Source organism: Acipenser ruthenus, chromosome 25 (assembly GCF_902713425.1).
Source record: "Acipenser ruthenus chromosome 25, fAciRut3.2 maternal haplotype, whole genome shotgun sequence".
Taxonomy (NCBI): domain Eukaryota; kingdom Metazoa; phylum Chordata; class Actinopteri; order Acipenseriformes; family Acipenseridae; genus Acipenser; species Acipenser ruthenus.
The window spans coordinates 18,046,182-18,068,797 of NC_081213.1; the positions used below are offsets into that span (position 1 = coordinate 18,046,182).

General features: G+C 36.0%; 1 long non-coding RNA gene across 2 annotated transcripts in view; it reads left to right on the forward strand.

Annotated features, from left to right (window-relative positions):
* The window catches only part of LOC131701570 (uncharacterized), a 65,656-nt gene that overhangs the window by 14,866 nt on the left and 28,174 nt on the right, over positions 1-22,616 (forward strand). For both annotated transcript variants that reach the window (XR_009308880.1, XR_009308879.1), the window contains exon 2: positions 17,769-17,915. This is a non-coding gene — a long non-coding RNA (uncharacterized LOC131701570). The remainder of the gene's footprint in view (positions 1-17,768; positions 17,916-22,616) is intronic.

The following is a 22,616-nucleotide window of genomic DNA, read 5'->3' on the forward strand; positions in this document are numbered from 1 at the left end:
TCACTCCCTTAGATTACTTCTTGTGGGGCCACCTGAAGTCCGTTGTGTATGTTGAATAACCCAGGAACATTGTAGGTCAAATTACCAGATTTTTCTGCCCTGACACAGCTTCAGATACTTGGATAAAGTGCTGTTTTGTTATGTATTTTGGATTTAGCAATATACAACGTGTGTAAATACAGTTTTTGCTGTATATTTGGATGGAGTTAAATGACTGGACTAAACACTTTGAAAATATGCCCCTTGATTCTTATTAATTGTGAACTTAGCAAAAGGTAATAAGATGGACAAGAAACAGGTTCTAAGCAAACTAACCTAATCCTAAAAAGGACCATTATGCCAGATATGACAGAACAAGCTGTTAAAACTGTAAAACTACCTTTGACAGAGCACAGACGATAAGGCTTACCTGCCAGTGTAGTTGGCTGACCAGTGATTTGAAATTACGTTACTGTAAAGTAGTGAAGCTGTAGAAGAAAATAATACTCTGGCAATGTGCAACAGAGGACCATCAAAGATGTCGTGCTATCTACCACTTTTATCATTCCTGCAAATAATCTCACCTTAACTAAAAGGGTTAAAGAGCTAAATATTTTTCCAATACAATCGTCCTGAATCCACCTGCCTATTTTTTTTGTCTTCTATTTTATCCAACACAGTGCTATTAAATGAGATAACAGCCAGACCACATTATTTAAGCACTGAACAATGTGCCCCCCCCGCCTGGCAGACCGCTTGCTAACTATTGCTCTGTTATACCTGAACATTGCGGTAAAATTGGATCTTAGGTTTCAATCTGCCCATCTTGTGTGCTTCTTTTACCGAGATGTGTGGGACACACTGATTGTGACACAAGCTATTCAGTGGCTCCGGTGTAGTTAAGCCTGGTCATTGTCACTATTCAGGCAGAAACTGGTCTCTTTCCTCATTCAATACTTCTTGCTACTAAAATTCTTCAAATCGAACAACAACTAAGAAAAAAGACTGCTTCAATGGCACTCGTTTTCTCCTTCCATTGATTTGAAATTGAAGTGAGGAGGGGAGAGAAAGCGAGGCTTTGGAAAAAAAGCAATTAACACCAAAATTGCCTCATTTCACGCTACCTGCACACCCCCACCCCCCTTATTTCTTTCTGCACGGTCTTTTCAACCAGGAGCACTTTACAATTAGCAAGCGGATTGCAGAACATCAGCTCATTGTGTGATGGAAAGAAAGATTCCTGCTCTGTTAATGTATATCCTTTTTATTGAGATGTTTATTTTGGTTTAGAAAACAAAATCAGATTTTTTAAGTTAACCCCTCCGCTCCAGTGAACATTCTACCTGTTTGAGGTCTGACTGACATAACGTGACTTTCAGCTTGTGTATCAGGACAAATATACACTGAAAGTATACCGTATTATACCTTTCAAAACAAGTGAGAATCTGAAGATTATTAATAGAATGACATTTTCACTCTATGATGAAATATACCCTATAATTTATTGATCTCCTACCTAGAAACTCTCAGGAACTAGGATCAGAAAGAATGTTATAAATACCGTGTCTGGTTTTCATTTTAGACCAAATTGTTGGACGGGTGCGAAATGTGAAGAAGTTCGGTCTCCTCTGGGGGTTAGTAATCACACTTTCCCGACCTTGGGTCAGGCTTCAGCCACCCTCACCGTTCAAAGGGAGTTCCTCACCGTGTGAGTCAGAGGGGACCCCCGGCCACACTCTATTCTTTCACAGCTCATGCACTTTATCTTACCTCAATGGACAGGTTATTCTGCTTTCAATCTATACTCAGGACGTGGCCCGCTATACACTTCTAGAGTCCTAAACTAACTGTTTCTCTGCACCCGTCTTTGGAGGCCTGTGCCTCACCTCATCAGAGGGCAGCCCCAGACCTGTCAGGGAGTCCATTCTATCATTTCCTTTCAGGTTCTTAAATCGCACCTAGAACCAGCTTCCTCGCCCGACGGCGACTATCGTGTGTTTTCGGGTCCCCGAGGCTGTGACTAACCGGCCGGTGACCGAGCCCAAATCATCATCAGTCAAGGCTCCCGACCATCGAGGACCTGCTATCCATACCTCTCAAGCACACATCTCAAACAGCTCGATCACGAGTCACTCTTTTCAATCTCAAGTTGCACAAGCACCTCAAACCTATTATCAAGATTCTCAATTGCTTTCTCCACCCTAGCTCGCCCCCTGCAAATATATATTTTTTTGTTTAGAATTACATATATAATTTTCTGTTTCAGTCTTCACATCCTGATGACTTTGTTTAAATTGAAAGCACCAATGTGACCACAAAAGATCACAGCCATTAACCTGGTACTCTACACACCCCTGTCATAAATGAATCAGTAAGAAATGCCACATAGATCAAATGTGGTATTTGTTGCATTCACTGGGGCAAGGTGCTGCAGAGGAATAATTCAATGGTTACACTGTGGTGTACCAGTTGAACTTAGAAGACACATTTGAGAGCCATTTTGAGGCTGGACTTCTGAGTTTCAAAAAGTTACCAGACTGAAATAGAAAATGGCAAATAAAGTGAATCTAAACAAGACGTATATATTAGTTAGGATACTGTACTGTAACTGTGATATCTCATACCCATACCAGGACTGTTTTATTTTTATCAGTTTGCAAGGTTTCCAGCTTTTGACATATTCTTCATTTATATTGAATTCATGAAAATGCATTGAAGAATTGTTTGAGTAGCATATTGCATTAATAAAGATTTTAAACAATAATAACCAGGGCTTCTCTGACAATGTCAGCGAGACTATTGACATTTTTGGAAGAATTTAATACAAGGAACTGATCAGTCTTCTGAGAGCTGACAAGTGCTAATTCTATGGTAGTGTAATTAGGGTAAGAACAAGCTGGAAAAAAGCTACAAATTATAGCTATAAAGCTGGGAGGAAAACTTTCACGACTGTTCACAGTTGACTTGGAAAAGTACAGGGCAAATAATAAACAAATTCCAATTTAAAAAATCTTAAGAAAAGTAAAGGAGAACAAAATTTATTTTTCATTAGTTAGAATGATTGTGAAGTCTCCATTTCCCTTGGTTGTTGCAGCCTACTCTCTGCTAGCTCTAAACAGTCACTGCATAATTTAGTGATGTTCTTCACTTCAAAGAGAACTGCTTTGAAATCCTAATCTCTGAATGGCTCCATACAAATTACTCAGTTTCCCTAACAAAAACACAGAGACTGGCACTGATGAAGACCAAGTGGGTCAAAACGCTGACAGGGCACAGGGTTTGTTTGACTCTGATAGGATACTTGTTTTGAAAGAAACATATCCTATAGCAAACTTTTATTTTCATTTTTAAAACATGACGGGCCATTACGTTCGAAGCATTTGACCCAGTCTTTAATGATCTCCTATTTCTTGAATTTTACACAACTAATACCAAACAACTAAGTTATATTTTCAAGTGCTCTTAAGCACTCTCAATGGGTTTTTTATTTGTCATTTTGTAATATTAACATTATTTCTTCTCCTTTCAAAAATAGGAAAGGAGGAAACACTTTGAAAATATGGCCTGTTATCTCATACTACATTAGGTTAAAGAAAGTTCTCACTTTCCATGCCTTATTCTCAGGACATCTGTTACACTTGAATGGAGTACTGTATTCCACAAGTGGGAGGGACAAGTAACCAGCAAACCCTTGAAGGGACAAGTTGGTTGTTTACGCAGATGTTTCTGCTGTTAAATAAAAACAGCGCTCTGTGTACATTTGAGTGTTTTAATTAAATAAAAAATAAAACAAAGTGCTGTGGTGTGTTGGTGGTGCAGTAACACACAATGAGGTGTGAGTCATGTTTTAAATAAAGGCTGCTCATATTGCAGTTCCCTGTTTGAAGTATACTGGTGGTGCTGTGAATGGCATACAAAATATCACTGAAGAGAAATGTCTGTCTGATCGCTCCCATACTAATTTTATCATCAAATTACTGCTGAATTGTAAGGATTTTTACTTTCTAAGATGTATTTAATATTTAAATGTCTTCTGATGCACTAACATTGAAAGTAAAGAAAAAAATACAATAAAAGACTCACAAGGAATGTGGAATATTATAAAAATGACTTGACAAACTGAAGAACAGATACCTCAGATACACCTTTGATTCCTAAACTGTAACACATTTAGCTGTATTCACTGTTTAAGTTGTGCTGCTACAAATGAATCTAGTGAAGGTGCCCTTCAGGGATCCTGGGAGCTTTCAGTGAACTATGCTCACTGTGTCATGGTGTTTGCAATCATTCTGAGTGGTTATGGGTTGTGTTTCTCTAAATTTGTCTTTACCTGCCTGTGACAAAGTGCCCGCCCCTGTGTGTATTTTGTGTGTTCTGTGTTGTATGTTGCGTGCGTGTGTTAGTGTCGGTGTATAGATTGGTACACGGGATATAAACGGGTCTGTGTTTCACGTATATTTAAAAAGTGTAGATTTGTATTTAGGCACGGGATTGCACATCACGCACATGCATTTAAAATATAATATGCGAGCACGGGGTTGCACAGAATTAATTCACGTGCTGGGATTCAAGTGAATAATTAATTAGTAATTGAATCCCAGCACAACAGTATATATAGAGACACATTTTCACTCACTGGTGGTTGGGTGTTCGGAAGAGGAGAACGGGTGAGAGAGAAAGGAGTTAAAATAAGTGATAATAATAATTATAAGTGTTTTGTACTCACCGTGTTTGTTTGTCTCCGTGCACCGTTTGTTAAGTGTTTAGTCGTTTTGTCTGTCTGTTTATTTTGGCGTCAAGTGCCGTGTCCTGTTTTGTTTTGTGTTAAAACCTTTTATTTTGTTATTAAACGCTGAGTGCAGCCATTGCACTCAGCTCATCATCACCACCGTCTGTCTGTGTGTTTGAATTCCTGTCTGGTCTGACGCAACCCACTCTGGCCGTCTTTGTGACACTGACTTTGAGCAGCTTTGAGTTTGTCTGGAGAATCCTAATGGACAGCCTTCCACTTTCCATAAAATCAAATCCTGTGACAAGTGTGACCTTTCAAATGCCAGCCCACTGTTTCTGTAGACAGAGAGAAGGTGGGGCTGGCAGAATTGAATGGTAACCCTGTCAGGTGTTTTGAATGAAATGAGGAAGGCTGGTCAGTACCTGCTCTTAGGATTCTGCAGGCAAGCTCAAAGCCAGATTTAGAGAAAAATGAAAAATAACGCAATTTCTGAGAAACTGACCAGAGAATATCACAAATAAACAAATACCTTAACATTGTGGAGGGCATTTGAAGTTACTTACTCTTTAATGAAATATACCCCTCTGTTAGTTAAACATGTAATGAAAGAAGATGTACTTTGGTAACATTAGATAACTTAAAATATAGTTGCAGTTGAAATCCTCTATTGAAGTCTTTGGATACAAGTTCAAGAGAAAATTCCAGCAGACTTCAAAGCAGTGGGGCTGTTGCTTTTTGTTCTTTGCGTCCTATATAACTCGGTAATTAGAAAACATCCTATAATCCTCGTTTAGAAGGATTCCATAAGCTGTTTTTATTTTTATATTTATCTTTCTTCTACTTAACTGTTTTTCTTCTTCTAATCAAATCAACTGGCTTAAAGCCATTATTCTTTTTAATTGCAGTCAGAGCCAGCTCGATGTAGATTTAATTAATTGTTAATGGCCAGCAATCCTAAATTGCACATATTTGTTTTCAGATTCCCTAGCAAAAGGGAATTCTGTTTTTCAGTATATCATTTATACATTTTTTTTTTTTTTAGTAAAAGAACATGGAATTATATCTTGTTCGCTTAATGTAGTGCATTTGAATTATAAGGTAAAGCTGTAAGAACCTTAAGTCAAGTAGACTCTACTAGTAGACACTGTCTACTTGAGTTTGTTATAGTTTTACCTTACAACTCCAGTATATGCATATGCACTGTGTATGTGTACAGGGGTTCTTCGAAGTTATTTTCATACACATGCTTAAGCACATTTATTAGTAAACAAGTCTGCTGTAGAGCACTAAGATTGCTTTCAAAGTTAATTTAAGCACGCAAAAACTCTGCCAAGTAATTTTTAATAGCCGTAGGGACCAGAGCAGACAGTTCTGAGGTTTTGCTGATCACCTGAAAATTGGAGTTAATTTTCACTGGAAATTGCTTCTTACAAGACAAACACATTCTCTATCACCAGGCTTTTACTCCCCCGAAGTTCTATTATTTTTTTAATTTACAGATCGCAGCACTGCAGAATTAGCTCCAAAACAGGTTTCAAAAGGAAAACGATTTCAGTCGGGCTACAGAAAACAATATTGCAGACTGAATATACAGAAAGGGGTAGATTAAAGAGAAAGTTTAATGTTGGCAATCATGTTGAGTGGTTTTTATAGCAGCTTCTCAAATGCTGTGCTTTTTTATTGGTTGATAAGCTTGTGTTAAGTCTAAATTCAGGAAATGCTACTCTGTTCCAGTTGCCTACAACAGATACATGTAACATCTAGTTTTCCTTTGTTTTGCATGGTAGTACACTACTGTAATACACTGCTAGCACTTACAAATATAATAACACTTTGGATGATCTAGCCTACATTTTGTATATCTGTGCCAGTTACAACTAGAACTGAAGAGCAGCTCCTAAACTCATAATTGGCAGCACTTGAGATTGCAGTTCTCTCCATTTATCCACAAAACCATGCTAGCACTAGCAGGGGCAATGTAAGCTTCTTCACATTGCCCGTAAGCATGCCTCAAGCCTGCCTAGAGGGAGAACCCACTGGGGGGTAAAGAAGGAAAGGGGTGGTTCAGTCTCCTTATCCATCCAACAGCTGTTATCAAAACCAAATTTGAACCCCAGAGGTGAAAGGCAACCAAACGAATCTACTATGGCATCTATTTATGTGATATTTTCCAGCAAACACTTTTCTGCATAAAACCTATGAAGTAATATCAATGTACAAGTTTTTTTTTTCTATCCAACTATGTTTATGGTAATTCATCTATGACTTTAAACACTCAGTAGTATTATTTTGGCATTTAAATGGTTACGTGTAATCTTAAGTGGTACATAATTAAAAATATCACCAATGCTCTTTTGTATCTGTTTTATTAAGTATTTAGTAAATGAGAATATTACTGACTGTTTGTATAAAGTATTCGGTTCTGTAATGAAGCCTGCAGTTTACATGCAGATAACCTGTTTTTGAGATAATTGTCACTTTTGACCTCTTTCATATTTGGGTGGACTAAGAGGGATTGTGGGATACTGGAGGACCTTTGACCTGTTTTTTTTTTATGTTGTTGAGTGGTCCATGTCGACTAATAACTGTTGCTCTGTATCCTCACCTGCTTTCTGAAATAAAAATGGTTATGCTGAAATTGAATCCAAATTGTCCCAATCTTTAAGTAACATCAATGTAAAGTTTTCTCCTTTAAAACAACAGGAGTTAATTGAAAACTGGAGTTCAAGTCAAGCTGAAACACTAGTCTGCTTGACTTTGAAATGCTTATACAAGTCTGCTCTACGTGTACCATGGTAAAAGCACAGCAAAGTACAGTATATTGTAGCAAATGGTAATGAACTCACAAACACAGAGCGTCACTCATCAAAATGGTTAAGCATTGTTAAAAACCATAGTTAACTGTGGAAAAACACCTTAAATCAATTGTAAATGCAGGGGAAAATGGCAAAAATGCTGTGCAAATTTACCATGCTAAACTTTTAAAAGGAAAACCTTAGCATCTTTTTGTGTTTAGTGGTATAATAGTATGTACCAAAGTCTACTTCCGGGTATAGCCAAGTGTGTATACATATTTCTTACTGTAGTAACAGGCTCAAAGCCATGAACCAATTAAAAGTATATTTGTTTTGCAGCCCAAATAAGGTCATTTAATGAGTTAGAACAGAATTCATTATATCCTGAGTACCCATCCATGCAATCCTGGTTGTCAGGCATTAATTCTTACCCCTCCTATTATTTTGTTCAATACAACTCCTTCTTAATGTCTAGGGCCATCGATTCTCTCACATCTCTCTTTCAAGGCCATTTATAAGGATTCTACTTACTGTTCACTACATCCACACATCTCTAGGCCAATTAAAAGGCTATTGGGCATTGATTTGTGTGCTTCATAGCAATATGTGTTCTTCAAAGCAATTTTATATTGCCTTCTAAAAGCCAATACTGTATGTTGCAAGGTTCAAGGCTCTGGGAGACAGATGGTCTGGTTAGGGAAATATTCTTTCAAGTGCATAATCAGATGCACAAGTTGAAGTAAACAAGCCCTGGTGATGGGCACAGCTCTACAGATGACATATTTATTTGTTTTTGTGTTACGAAGCAAGTACCCACTGAGACGAAGGGCTGTGTTTACTGGGTCCCATCCTGGCAAGACAGCTTTCCACACGCAATTCCACACCGAGACAAATACAAGCATGCATTTATTTGAATAAACAGGGCAAATTGTATTAGACTATAAGAACTAAGAAACAACATCATCAGTCTGCGTCTTAAGCTTAATTCAATCTACTGTATGCCTGCTGAAGATGGCAGAATTTGAAATGTTGTATATACAAGAACAGAAGACAAATTTCCAACAAAACCCATCAATGGGTTCCCCCCCACCCCCCACCCCCCACCCCCGAGTAGCTGATTGATGCCTAACTAATCGTGTCTTAAAGGATGCCAATGATTGAATATGAACAATGTGGCTTGGTAACCCACTCTATACCCACCCAACCCTGCGTATAAAAGTAAATACATCCAGCATTTAGCATGAACATGTAACTAATTTACAAAAAAAAAAAAGTTATAACTGTAATACATTTTGTAAAAAAAATAATAAAATTAAAAAAAAAAAAATGATCAAGTACTAACACCCATTCAGCGTATCGTTAATATTGTTTGGGATGTCTTCCTTTTGTTTTATCTTCTTAATGACTTGGCATAATGTGTAGAGTAAAAGCCATATTGGGGATATCTCTAGCGATGTATACCTGAGGTGTGCACAAAGCCAGAGTCAACTCGGATCATACCAAACCCCTTCAGTATTCATTGTTTTTGTTTTAGTTTTTTTTTTTGCACACAGCTGCTTTGTGGCTCACTGTCACTTAGAAAGACAACTCACCACTATAGCCTTGTACCCTTCTGACTACTCTGTAGCATTGCGACTGGGACATGGTCTTGTCAGGTACAGTAGAAACAGGGCCCAATTAGAAATGACAGGTCAAACTATACAGCGTAAATCATTTAAAAAAAAAAAAAAAAAAAAACACACACATTTGGATGCTTAACAGCATTTAATTGTTAAGGCATCTTCACATCATAAAATAATTCCCCAGTTGTTATATAATTACACTAATAAAACTGAACCTGTGGAGTTTTATTGAGAGGAACGCACTGGTAGTTCTTGGTCATTGCCCACATTAGAAACGTTCACATATTATCGTCAGACTGAATAATGTTGTTTCCTAGTTTCCATGGTTACATCCTACATGTTATCTCCTCGAAATACTACCGGAAATAACAGTATGGAAGTTTGATCACAAGCAGGGCTTCCTGCTTTTTTGATTGCCACTGGTGGCAAAAGCAGCCAAATGGAACAGATGGAGCCTTTTTATTCATTATGGAAACCCCTCACAATAATAACCCAGGAAAAGCCATTAACGTCTTCTCCCTGTAGCTTTAAGGAAATATCCACATCTCATAACTATCCAGCAAAACACAGTGTCAACTCCATTTTCTAGACCACTGGACACTGGTGTATTGGTTTCACCATACTTCTCAATCTGTCAGCTTTGCCAGGGAAGGCAGGTCAAAGGGACATGAGAAAAAGGACCTTCATTGGTAGTTTAATTCACTGACTAATGGCAGGTTTAAAAGGGACAGTGGTAAATTCTATATGCGTAATGAAAAGTATAATGGAGGGTAGTTCAGATATATTAACTCATGTTATGATTTGTAGTTAATGAAGTGTAGGATAACAGAAAACACTAAAACGGCTTTAGTCTGAGCACAGAATTACAGTGAAAAAATGACAAAGAACTTGGGCTTTTTCACTCTGTGCAATTTTGTATCCTCTCGGAATTAAAGTGGAGATGATTTCTGTGATTTTAAATGTTGTATTTCCAGCTATAATGATCCTCCAACCTCTAGTTCATGATGAGGTATTGACATTTCTATTTAGATTAGGGGTGTGCATCTACTTGGATTTTCTGGGTAATTTCCTTTAACATGTTTAAAGTCATTAGACCTAAAACATTAAACCAAGTTTGTTTTCCTGATAATGCACTTATAGTGTCTCTCCATTTGCTATTTGATATCATGGTATCAAAAAGAGATTTGTTTCATTTTAAATAATCTTCTTTTAACTCATTCAGTGCCGGGCTACTTCGTAATTTATTGGAGCATTTTTAACTGGCATCTACCTGTTATTTAATTATTTTCTTTAACTATATTGTTATGATAACTTACTCTAATTTTGTGAACCGTGGACAATAAGTCTAAATGTAACTGTGGCAGAGCAGGGCTCTACCCTTAGAAAAACTGGCAGGGAAGGAGTTAAATTCTCCTCCCTGCCCAGGTTGATAGTGTCAGGTGGGAGCAATCAGTCAATTAATTATTCAATTATGGACTTAGCCACCTGGCATAAAAGGAGGCCTCAGCCTCCTAGATGGAGAGAGAGTTCTGGAAGGAGAAGAAGTGGTTTTCTGTGTGTACTGTTTTGTTAAGTTTTGAAACCAGTGAAGGCAATGCCCAGCCTGGAAGCCGTATTTTTGTTGTAAGTTTTGTTTTGTGTTGATTGCTTGTGTTTGAAACCTTTTTGTTTGGCCCTTGTGCCTATTTATTTTGTATTTTTGTTTATTAAAAAGCTTTATTTTGAACTGTATAATGTCTGAGTCTCAAACCTTGGTCATTCCTGTCACAGTAATGTATCAAATGGCATCAATACAGCTTGGGTTTTTCAAAAATGTATGTGGTACTTAGTGGGTTAATGAACTTTTTAGAAAACAGTTGTTGATGCATTGTTACCAACTACACTAATGTACAGTAAATAATGTTCAATTTCTATATAAAAATGAAAAAAAACTGCAGCATTACTAAACTACACTGTTCTTCACTTTTAATGGTCTCTGAGATAAATTATTCTATGAATAGGCACTGATGCTTGAGGTCACAGCCATCAGCTGATATGTATTAACAGCACTGATTGAGAAGAACTACCTTTAAATGGAAATAAATTGAAATCTATGTGGCGGGGATCTGTACAGCTCTTTTTTTGTTACTCAGAGCATAAATATGATTGCAGTGTGCATGTCTGTGAATGTTTTACAATGACATTTGTATTTGATATATATATATATATATATATATATATATATATATATAGTGCTTTCCAGTAATGGAATTTTCCAGGAGGAACATTACATTTCATTTTACGTGATTTTAAGTTGACTGGTTGTTTTGCTTTTTTAAATCCCAGAGTCATTAGTAATCTCACGATGAAAGATTTAAAAATATGAGTATTAAAGAGGCTTTAAGAACTACGGATGAAACTAGGGAATGTGAAAATTTAACCCATGTTTGAAACGAGGGCCTGATTTTAAAGTAATTGAGAAAACAAACAAACAACAACAAATTATTTTTAAATAAACAGGAATTAACCACGTTGTTGGTAGAAGCTGTTAAATTCAAGTTTCTTGTTAGTTTTCTAAAATAGTTGATTTTTTTCTGTAAAATTAGGGGCAGCTATTTGCACTTCTGTTAAAATAGTATAAGAGAAATAAGCCTACACAGTGTCCCAAAATGTCCATGGTTACTATTCTTTCAGATTTTTTTTCTTTCAGGGTCAGAAACCTGCAGATTCATTGGAATACTCTGCATTGTAGTTAACATGGCATTCAGGGACACGGAAAGGTTAATTAGGATATTAACAATGCTGCATTCTTTCAGTTTTTAACTGGATTGTCAAAAACCTTTGATAAATAGGCCTACACTAATGAGACGGGTGCGATCCTGCATAGGGGGCAATGGATCTATGAAAATGATCTGTATAGGATTCCCAGAATATACCATTGAGATACCATTGGAATATCAACTTATGAAAATATTACCCCAGTGGTAAGAATGTCTCAAAACATTGCCGCTGCCCTACCAATAACCTCAAGTAAAAATAAATAAATAAATACAATCATTACGAATCTTCGGCACACTGTATCCTGACTAGCCACAATCTATCCTCAATCATATCCCTAATCATTCAAGCAGACAATGGACAATCACTCACACCTTTAGGTCCACAAGGACTGCTCAAGCTGAAAAGGGCTAATCATTCTTACTCTAGGCTGATACATCACCCCATACAGAGGACATTGTTTCAGCCACTTTATCTGAAAAGCTGCAATCATCCCTAATCTAAACCCAGATGTTGCATCCACTGTCGGCATTATAAGCAAGTGCTCAAGGCAAGTCTCCTTACCTGTCACATGGATCTGCACACTGTAAGAGTGTGATCATCCTTAATCTAAAACCTAGCTATCACTCTCCCTGCAATGATTATACTCTTGATTTGAACAGACAAGGTCAGATCATCTACAATCTGAACCTAGTAATCATACAGCTATCACAATAGCAGTCAGCCTGTCAAGACAGAATAATCCCTACTCTATACAGTACATATGCTACATATTGTAGCCATTATGATAATTATAACGGCTCTTCAATATGACAAGTTATGACAGTAATTTATACCTCCCATCTTTTATGATTTTAAGCATATTAAACACAGATATTTAGTCTATGTAAGTGTGATTGTTGGAGTTTACATAACTCTGGAAAGTGGACAATATTGAGGTACGCTATTCTCATGTAAGATTATAAAGTCCCAATCTACAAACGTGTTATACCTAAATTATAAATAGAAATAAAAGTTTGTTTCCTAACAATCTATCACTGACACCCTCTCTGCTTCTCCCACGATCTCTTTCCAGGTTATTAATCAGCCAGGTTTTCTCCCTAGGTGGCATGATTAGAAGCCAGATACAAAGGCCCTCCACTATTTAAAAGATTCTATAGAAAACGATTGCCAGTATGTGTTCTTATTTCAAACCTTGAATACAAGACCTTCATAGGGAACAGCTATGCAGGATAGTAGTATTTAAGGAATTATTGAATACATTTTTAGCATTTTAAGGCCTAAAATATGCTTTTACAGAGCATATATTTTTCCTGTGTGTCAAAATAATATTTGTCCATTTCAAATGTTAATAAAAAAAAAAAAAAAAAAAAAAAAATGCGTTTCCTGGAATTTGGCCGTGAACCAAGATGTAGTTGCTTTAACTCTGAAATCTGTGCTTTTATGATACATGCCTGTAAATCCTAATTATAAATTCAAACACAGCACTTTATAACTGCAAACACCATCTTTCTACAAATAATGGCAGTATGTAATAAAAAACCCACAGAGTGAGTCTAATTAGATAAATGAACACCATCAATTTGAATTGCATCTCGACGGCAGGATGCTTTCCAATTGGCCCCAGGCTGGCAGTACACGGACCAATTAAAAAGGCAGATTGAAATCTTAAGAGACCTGTCTGAACCTTCCCTGGATGGAGGTGTAATTCACTGTGGGTACAACAGATGGCTTATGCAGGAAGTTCGTTTTTTTTTTTTTTTTTTTACATAAATGTTTTTAATATTATCTGAATATTTTACATTTAATTATGGAGATATAGTTGTACCATAGCCATTAAATTGTTGAAGTCATTATTGCTACTGAGTAATGTGTCCAAAGACAAACTATACAGCTCTGTTTGTTTGTTACATAGGTTTGTTTTTTTTTTGTTTGTTTTTACACCTTCTGGCATGTCAGCCTAAAATAGAATTACAGTGGTTACAAACCACACAAACTTCTTTCAATTTGAATGTGTGCTCATTATTTAAAACCTGAGGAAGTTCAATGACGCTCAGTAGCTTGTTGGCATTCGCTGTTGGGTTTATGTGGCAATTAGCTTGGTTGTGGGTTAGGAGGACGCCCACCGACCTTCGGTTGCCCTGAGCTGTTGTGAGGATTGCTGCAATGAGGGCACATCATTGGTGTTACTAAATTGTGTAGAAAAATAGGCAAAATAAGAAGTAGACTAAAAATTAAAATAAAATACAGCAGTGTGATGAACCAAAATAGTCACATAATGCAATTTATTTAATAATGTATTTATTATTGTAGTACAATACCTATCTGTCAGTAGTATCTTTCAGTATTCACAACAGAACTGCCGTGCATCCTTAAAACTATTGAAGACTTCACCATTCTGCATACCTGAGCTTTATTCTACATGAAAGCAGCTGAAGAAAAAATGTATGTTAAGAAGCTATACTTAAAAGCTATTTTATATATTGTTTTTATATATGTTTTATGAAATGTAGTATACAATAAACCCATGGTTAAAGTATTAAAGATCGCTGAAACATTCCTAGGCAACTGCTGCACAGCCAAACAACTTCCTACTTTCTATATACAGTATTTATCTATTCATGACATCATTCATACCACATAGTTTGTGCTGTGCCTTTTTCTTAATGTCTGTATGGTTGATGTATCCAACATTTAAAACTAATACTTGAGGCACCTTTTGGAATTGCAGCCAACTGCAAAGTAAATTGAAAACGGTGACATCGACAATGAGCCTTGTGTCATTTAACAGTAATTTCTTTATCAACTCTTACTCTCTTTTCAATGCAACATTACTAAATTAAGGTTGGTAATGAATTTTTAATTTTTTTAAGCATGCATATTCAAAATAAAGCATTATATAATGCATTATATAATAGTTATAGGTCTGCAGGTGTCTGTGTATGGGTTATATACAATAGTTCTGTACGTAAACACCTACTTATACACAGATGCTCACCATCCTAAAACCCAATACAGTATGAGTACCTTGCTTATGTGCCAGAACCCACATGTAACATTCCAAAACTGTGTAAAAGAGTGGTCCTAAAATAATTGACACTATATTCAGAATGGGGTTCTTTATGAACTTTTCAAACATACATTACCATAAATTTCAAAGGATTCAGAATACTGTAGGTAAAAATTAAAGCACAGACTGTAGTTGCTTGGTGTATTGGAGCCAGAATTCATGAGTCAAAAGCAACTCAAAACGATATTTTTTTTCCCAATGTTTTCACCATCTTCTTTAATTTATGGATATTAGCAATATATTAATAAAAATGCAAATGACATTGTTTTATTCCCTTGTGAAATGCAAACAGGTGTTTTATTGTATTAAGAACGCTGAACAGATTAACAGAGGTTAAAAAAAATACACATTTTTAATTGATATACAAAAGGAAAAAGATAATGAGTATGTTATTTACAAAGTGGGTTGGAGAATATTATAAAGTATTATGATTGAGCACGTTTTTCCCAGTGCATGACAAAAGTCATCATGGAACAATGAAAGACACCTTTGTCTTATTCAGTTTGTGTATTGTGCAGTATTGACAGCAGGACAACCAGCATTTCATTTACAAAGGGTGACAAATTTCCAAATAATGGAACAGTAAAGGTCATTGAACATCAGATCCTGTCTGTCATTTATCATCCGATATCTCTTATGTCATGTGTCAGGTTCACACCAGATACATTAACATACTCAAGATGACTGAAGTTGCGTCTTTGCTCCAGCAGTGAGAAAGAAAACGTACAAATGTTGTGGTGTGGATGCCAAAAGCACAACACAAAACAATGCTGTGTGCAGCCAATACTGAAGTGAAGACGACAGCTGCTTCTTTCTCTGCTATTTTTGTTCTTTACCTCCTCAACTATAATTGAAAGGAAATGATGTACATTTATGTTCATATTGCTTCATCATGTTTTGTTATACATCACATTTACAACGAATTCTGCAGCAATGTTTTCCCATATATATATATATATATATATATATATATATATATATATATATATATATATATATATATATATATATATAACACACACACATAGCACACTATAGATTTTTTTTTTCAATGTCCTTGTCTGATATTTTATACAGTTCATACTCCACAGTCATATTGCATGAATGTCAGGTGACAGCTGCTTCTTTCTCTGGTATTTTTGTTCTTTACCTCCTCAACTAGAATTGAAAGGAAATGATGTATGTTTATGTTCATATTGCTTCATCATGTTTTGTTATACATAACATTCACAACAAATTCTGCAGAGAGCGAGAGAGAGAGAGAGAGAGAGAGAGCGAGAGAGTTCTTTTTTCAATGTCCTTGTCTGATTTTGTATATAGTTCATAGTCCACAATCATATTGCATGAATGTCAGGTGCTTCCTACAGTGAATTACATTGACCACTATCATACATCATGACGTGGAAGGTACATTAGTACATATTTGTTATATTTTCATATGATCATTTTATATTTTACAATCGAATACAGACGTGGATGTGCAATGGTCTTACAACCTGAAGCAAGTGGTCAACTGTGCTTATTAACCAGTAGCCCCATATACAACATTGTGAACATGTGGGTATGCTGAAGCTTTGGTTATTAATCCTTGAAAGTTTTAACCAGTCAAAGATGTTTGTTTTGTGTGGTAGTATTACATCAACCAGTGCTTACATACTCAAAGATGTAGTACACACTCAAATGAGAATGAAACCTGCAACCCTGTTTTCTTTCATGTGAATTTATATTTGCATTTGATATTCAACTGCATCACCCATCATACCAATTTTGACAGGTCAGGTGTCTTCTACAGTGAATTACACTGGTCACTGTCCTAAATCATGGTGTGCAAGGTACATGTACATAGTTGTTATATTTTCGTATGATAGTTTTATATTTTAGAATTGAATACATCAATTGATGTGCAATGGTCTTCCAACCTGAACCAAACAGATGTACAAACATGCAGACACCCCTATATATCCCCAGAATCTTATACGCTCAATAGCTTGTTAAATAATGTTAATACAGTACCAAGTTTCATCACAATTGGATAAGTGTATATGGAAAAATGTAAAGTGCAACGTGCTCATAGAGGTTTTATAACCTAATGCAAAAATAAAGGGCAGTGCTATAATAAATAAAAGTAACAGTCACGTGAACTAAGCAGAAACTTATCCTTCCAAGTCAACTGACAGTCCCCTTGAATAAGTAAGCAGCCACTCATACCCTGGTCCAAAGCCCATACTTGTATATTATCAGGTGCTTCAGAAAGTAAATGTGAAATGGTGCTTGTCTGCCTGTTGTTCATGTCCTTGTTTAGGCAGCATTATGTAGGAATTCTAGCAATTCCAGTCACTTACGTACAAACAGATCATACATTTGAATGTTTTCTGGATAACGGTCTACATATGCATAAAAACAACCAATTTTATCAGGACAGAACAGTTTTTTGTTTTTTTTTGCTTTCAAAAAAGTCGTGAACCAACAGAACTGGTGAGACTAGTGGAAACACTTCCATCACAAAAAAAACAATTTGAGCACATGGTTTCTTCAAAGCTGGTCCTTGAAGAGGTGTTGTTAGGGAAAGGTAAAATGAAGAAAAGCTTCTTCTTGTTATCTGAGATATTTCCACAGAGCATTGTACTAGGATATAAAGAAACTGAAGCAACACATCCACTTACTAATTATATACCCTTTTTCCCCACAAGAAAATGTACTATGATAACATAAGCATTCCATACATTTAGATAAAACATGTACATCTTTTTGTTTTCAAGTTTGTAAAATAGTATGTACATTTACAGTACACTTAATTATTTTTTTTATTTCAGTGACAAATTGAAGCACTGTGTAATGAATTGGCATCTCACCCCTTTGAATTGAATGGAAAGGCAATGGTTGGATGCAAACCACAAACCATATGCTTCAAAGATGAATGTCTTACCATTCAAATAAAGAGCAAGCTCTATAGTCAAGAGGTAAGTACATGTCTGATGCTGATGTCAGTACTGTATTATTAACTCGTGTCTCTAGGAGATCCATTTTAGCTGCATACTCAATTTACCTGAACGGCTGATATCCGTCGATAGTTCCAGACAATGCAGCTTCAGCATAATCATATTACATACAGGTTTTTATCAGATTAAATATTAAAGACACTAAAAGCATTCTTAAAATAATCATATGTGAAGTGCATGTAATATGTGAAACGCATACAGTACATATAGTGATTTTTATATGCATGAAATAGGTTCAAGTATGTAAATAAATCCAATATAAAATGGATTGTAAAGCCTTGGTTATCACGCCTTTTACATGTAATAGAGATTTAATTTCTGTACCGAAACTGGTACAGAAGACATCTGAAGATAATTAAACTAAAAGCCTTTTCATTTTCTACATTATACAAAGGAACATTTATTTCTGTATAAAAAGTAACACAACCAAACACAGGGATATTGTAGTCGGGAAATGTGCTGAATCTTTTTTTTTTTTTTTTTTTTTTTTAAAAAAGCAGAAGGGTTGCTTTGGAGCTGTTTAATTGTGATTAAACTAGTTTTCACAGAGATATACTGACATTTGGAAATTCAAATGAGCTACAAGTTATTACAATACTCAAGTTTTAGCAAGTTTTATATTTTTGAAGGCTCAGCCCACTACACAGAATCCTAATCTTATAAAACCAAACTCACCTGTTATAAATTGTTCTGAAAGTCTTTATCCTCCTTTGCAACTATTTCTCTTCCCTTGCATTTCAATGGAGTGTGGCTCCTAACGCAAAAGGACCACTCTATTAAACCATTCACAATGCTATGTTAATATATTCTCCTGTGAATGCTGTGCCTCAGACTTTAAATAGATTGATTTCCAATTCACACTGTAGACAATGAATGAAATACAATTGCATTCACATACTGTTTTACTGCATGGATTTGTATTGCTCTAAAACTATTTTTACCCAGATAAAAGTAAATTGAATTGGGCTCATATAGTTAGAGTTGATTATATCAGAGTAAACTTGCAGTAAACCTTTGGACCTCACACATATTCAGAAAGTGTTTTAGTAAGCCGACAGGTTTTGAACAGCTCTCCTTTTTGGTGCAGCTTACAGTTAAATTATAGAGGAGATAATGCACAGGTGTCACTCATTCTCTGGAATGAATGGAGTGGATGTGTGTGGCTTTAGCCCCAAGGTTGGCTGCAGGGTGTTCTCTATTCTGCTCATCTTAGAAACATGCAAACCTCAACTGACACAGTATAGTTACAACTTTGCCTGGATTACCGTGTATCTGGGATTCATTTAGCTTGCTGTACCATGAAGTTAAAAGCTACAAAACGCACAATAAAGAATTAAGCCAATGATGGCTTAATTTTGATTAAGGCTGGCCAATGCAACGTAGCCAAATGCTCTTATTTCTCTTCTATAAAAAAAATAAAAAATACACTAGTTGGGAGTCAAATTAAAGAGCAACTTAGTATGTCTAAAATATCAGTTATTTGAACCAACATATTATTCTTGTTGTTGTGATTCAATTTGTATAATTACCAGTTTAAAACTCCTGTGTGGCCTTAAAAGAGCTCCAAGAATCATGTCTAACTGTCAATCAGTTACCCCATTGCCCCCCTGTAACACTTCCTCCAGTGCATGTAAGAAATACTACATTTTTTTTATGTGGCATTCCTTACCGATATATTTCTCACAGCCACTAGAAGCAGGTGCAGGGAGACAAGATAATGGTTATACTCTGGGATACCAGAACATTAAAGTGAGGTGCTAAGGTACTGGATTAAGTGCTCTACTGCAGCCATGGGAGTGCTTTTTAAAAAAGAAAAAAAAAAAAAAAAAAAAAAAAAAAACCACACACACACAACCTCACCAGGATTTAACAACATCAAAAGAATACATTCGTTAATATAGCTGTGCTGTGTCACACCCGTACCAAGAAGCTCTTTAACACACTGTGCTGGCTGTGTTCCGCCTTATAATGAGAATGTTATATGGAACAAGAGATCCATATACCACCTCTTAACCTGTATAACAGGCTCACATTGTAACAACCAAGTTGGAGCTACAGTGCTTTCTGTGTGTTCTACTTAAATCATGGCAAACATGTGTGGAAGGAAAGCCAGAGGAGCAACAGAAACACGCAAGCTTTGTTATTTGAGTGAAAGCATGAAAAATAGCCCCAATGCACTGATAAGTCATGCTGCCATACTGGAAACAAGGAATTTACTTTGTGGAATTGATTGTTGTGGCAACTGTAAAATTGTTTCCATCAAGTTATGTACACTTACAGTGTATGGTACTATGTTATCCACCCCCTATCAAACTAAACTTTGGTAAGATTAATTGATCTAATTCTCGCTCAGATGTCTGTTTTTCATGTTCAAATGTGAAACAAAAATGCAGATGGAAACATGCGTTAACTGGCGTGACTCTTATTGTGTGCATTAACCCCGAGCGATTCACTCAACACAACTAGATTAATACTAATACTTTATTAAACTTTAAAATTAGCGTGCAATACAAAAAATGTGCATCATTACCAATTTTGTAGACAGTGTGCAGTCTTCATCCCTCTGGTCTAACAAATGATCTATAAACAAGCCTTTTTATACCTAACCTGTGGTGACATCATTCTTCAACTATTATTTCTGTTGTAACTTCTCTATTACTGCTCTGGTATCCTCTGGTCCTTCTTATAAACATAATCACAAGTCATGAATTTGACACACGCACTCTGCTAATAAGATATATTACTACATGTGATTACAGGACACAGGAAGAGTACAAGACACTGACAACCTGCATATACAGTACAATACCCGAGTAAGGTATTCAATTAGAAAATTAAAATAGAAGAAAATGACATAGACAACGCATGCAACATATAAAAGAGGAAAACATTATAAAAACACCTCATTTTGCAACTCATGGACTTTGAGAATAAATGGAAAATACTAAATCACTTCAGCAACAGCTACTGTGTTTTAAAAAGGACATTATAGTGTGTAGGTTCCAATTGAATTGTCTTAATTTTATGTTTAATCTCTCAGTGGTTATTACAATCTTTAGAAGTCTGTATTAATGTGCTCTTCAGTTCTACTGGCCTGCCAGAGATATGTGTATTGTAAAACAGGCTAGATGAGCCAAGGTGTCTTTTAGAAGTAAGAGCAAGTGCCATCAAGTGATCCACGACTGTGGGTCAGGTTTCCTTTTGCTTTCCTGGAAATAATCTTCTGTGCACTAGATGGTGTTTACTAGTATAAAGACATTTTGTCCGATTACAATACATGCGTCTCTGGCAGACAACTATATCCGCAACTCAAACTGTCAAATAGAACTGGCAAAGCACTTAACCCTGCCTTGCCAAAAAAAAAAAAAGTCATCCCTGAAGTATGAAAAATATTTTTTTTTGTATTCCTATTAAAATGTCTTTACTGTTATAAGAAATGTCCACAGGAATTATATATTATATATATATATCTATATCTTGTCAGGCTTTGAAACTACAAACGTGGATACTTTTAAACATTAGAATTTCTGTTGCATTAACTATGAAAAAAATGCCTTCTGCAAGCCTCTCGTGGTTGAACAATTTTAACAAGCAGTCTTGTGCTGTCATGCCTTCATAGCTGGACAAATGCATTGGGTTCCTGCAACTGGATAATGAGTTAAGAAATAAGGCTGGGAGATTTCCATTTCCATGTGCAGTGGTTTTGGAAAAAGATTGTCAAACCCAGCTTGTGACCATGACGAGGTAGGGTTGTGGTTTGATATGTATTATTATAATTAATCTCGTGGGAAAACAGGCTGCTGTATGAAAGAGCACTGTGATTTTAAACCATGTCCTAAACCACTTTGAAAGGCACAAGTGCCCTACTAGAGAGTGTGCTGAAGATTAAAAGTATAGATTACTATAGATTAAAAGTACATGGTGGCCTTGCCTACAATGAAGATATCTGTGAATATTGACACATACATGAACACATTGTGGCAGCCATCTGTGTGCATGTCTGTCTGTATGTTACACCAACATATATCAAGAGAAGCACCGTCCCAAAAAGAGATTCTTTAACACAAGTTATTAATAGGCAGATGCTAGCATTAACAATCAGTATCTTGTTGGCTCTGTAGTGTAGTTAAACCCGGCGATAGCAGGTCCAATCTGTTTACTTTCTTTTCAAAACGTTCCACTGTTGCTGGCACCTAAATATTTAAGTGTGGGTATAACGAGGAGAAGAGATGATGCAAAATCCTGATCAATGCTGAGTTTGGGACACCGTGTGACTAAATAGAAACACATAACCTATCAAAAGAACCTTAGAATATAAATGCATACCATGAGAAAATGGTAAACAATAGTCCAATATGGTAACGCTCACAAAAGTATGTCAAGTAATAATAAAACACGGTACTTTTTATAAATACATCATGTAAGCTTAGGGAAACTGAATTACCATGGATATACAGTATAGCATATTATAACTTATTATAATACTGTATGAGAAGGCATACCAAACATTTTATATTGTTTGAAACCGACTAGAGTTTATTAAAAAAAGTTCTGCTATGAAGCAGAGTAAACGGTATAAATGGTTCTATCCATTCAAATCACTTATGCTTTTCGTCGAGAGATCACGTTTTTAAATTAAAATCACAAAAAACAGCTCAATGT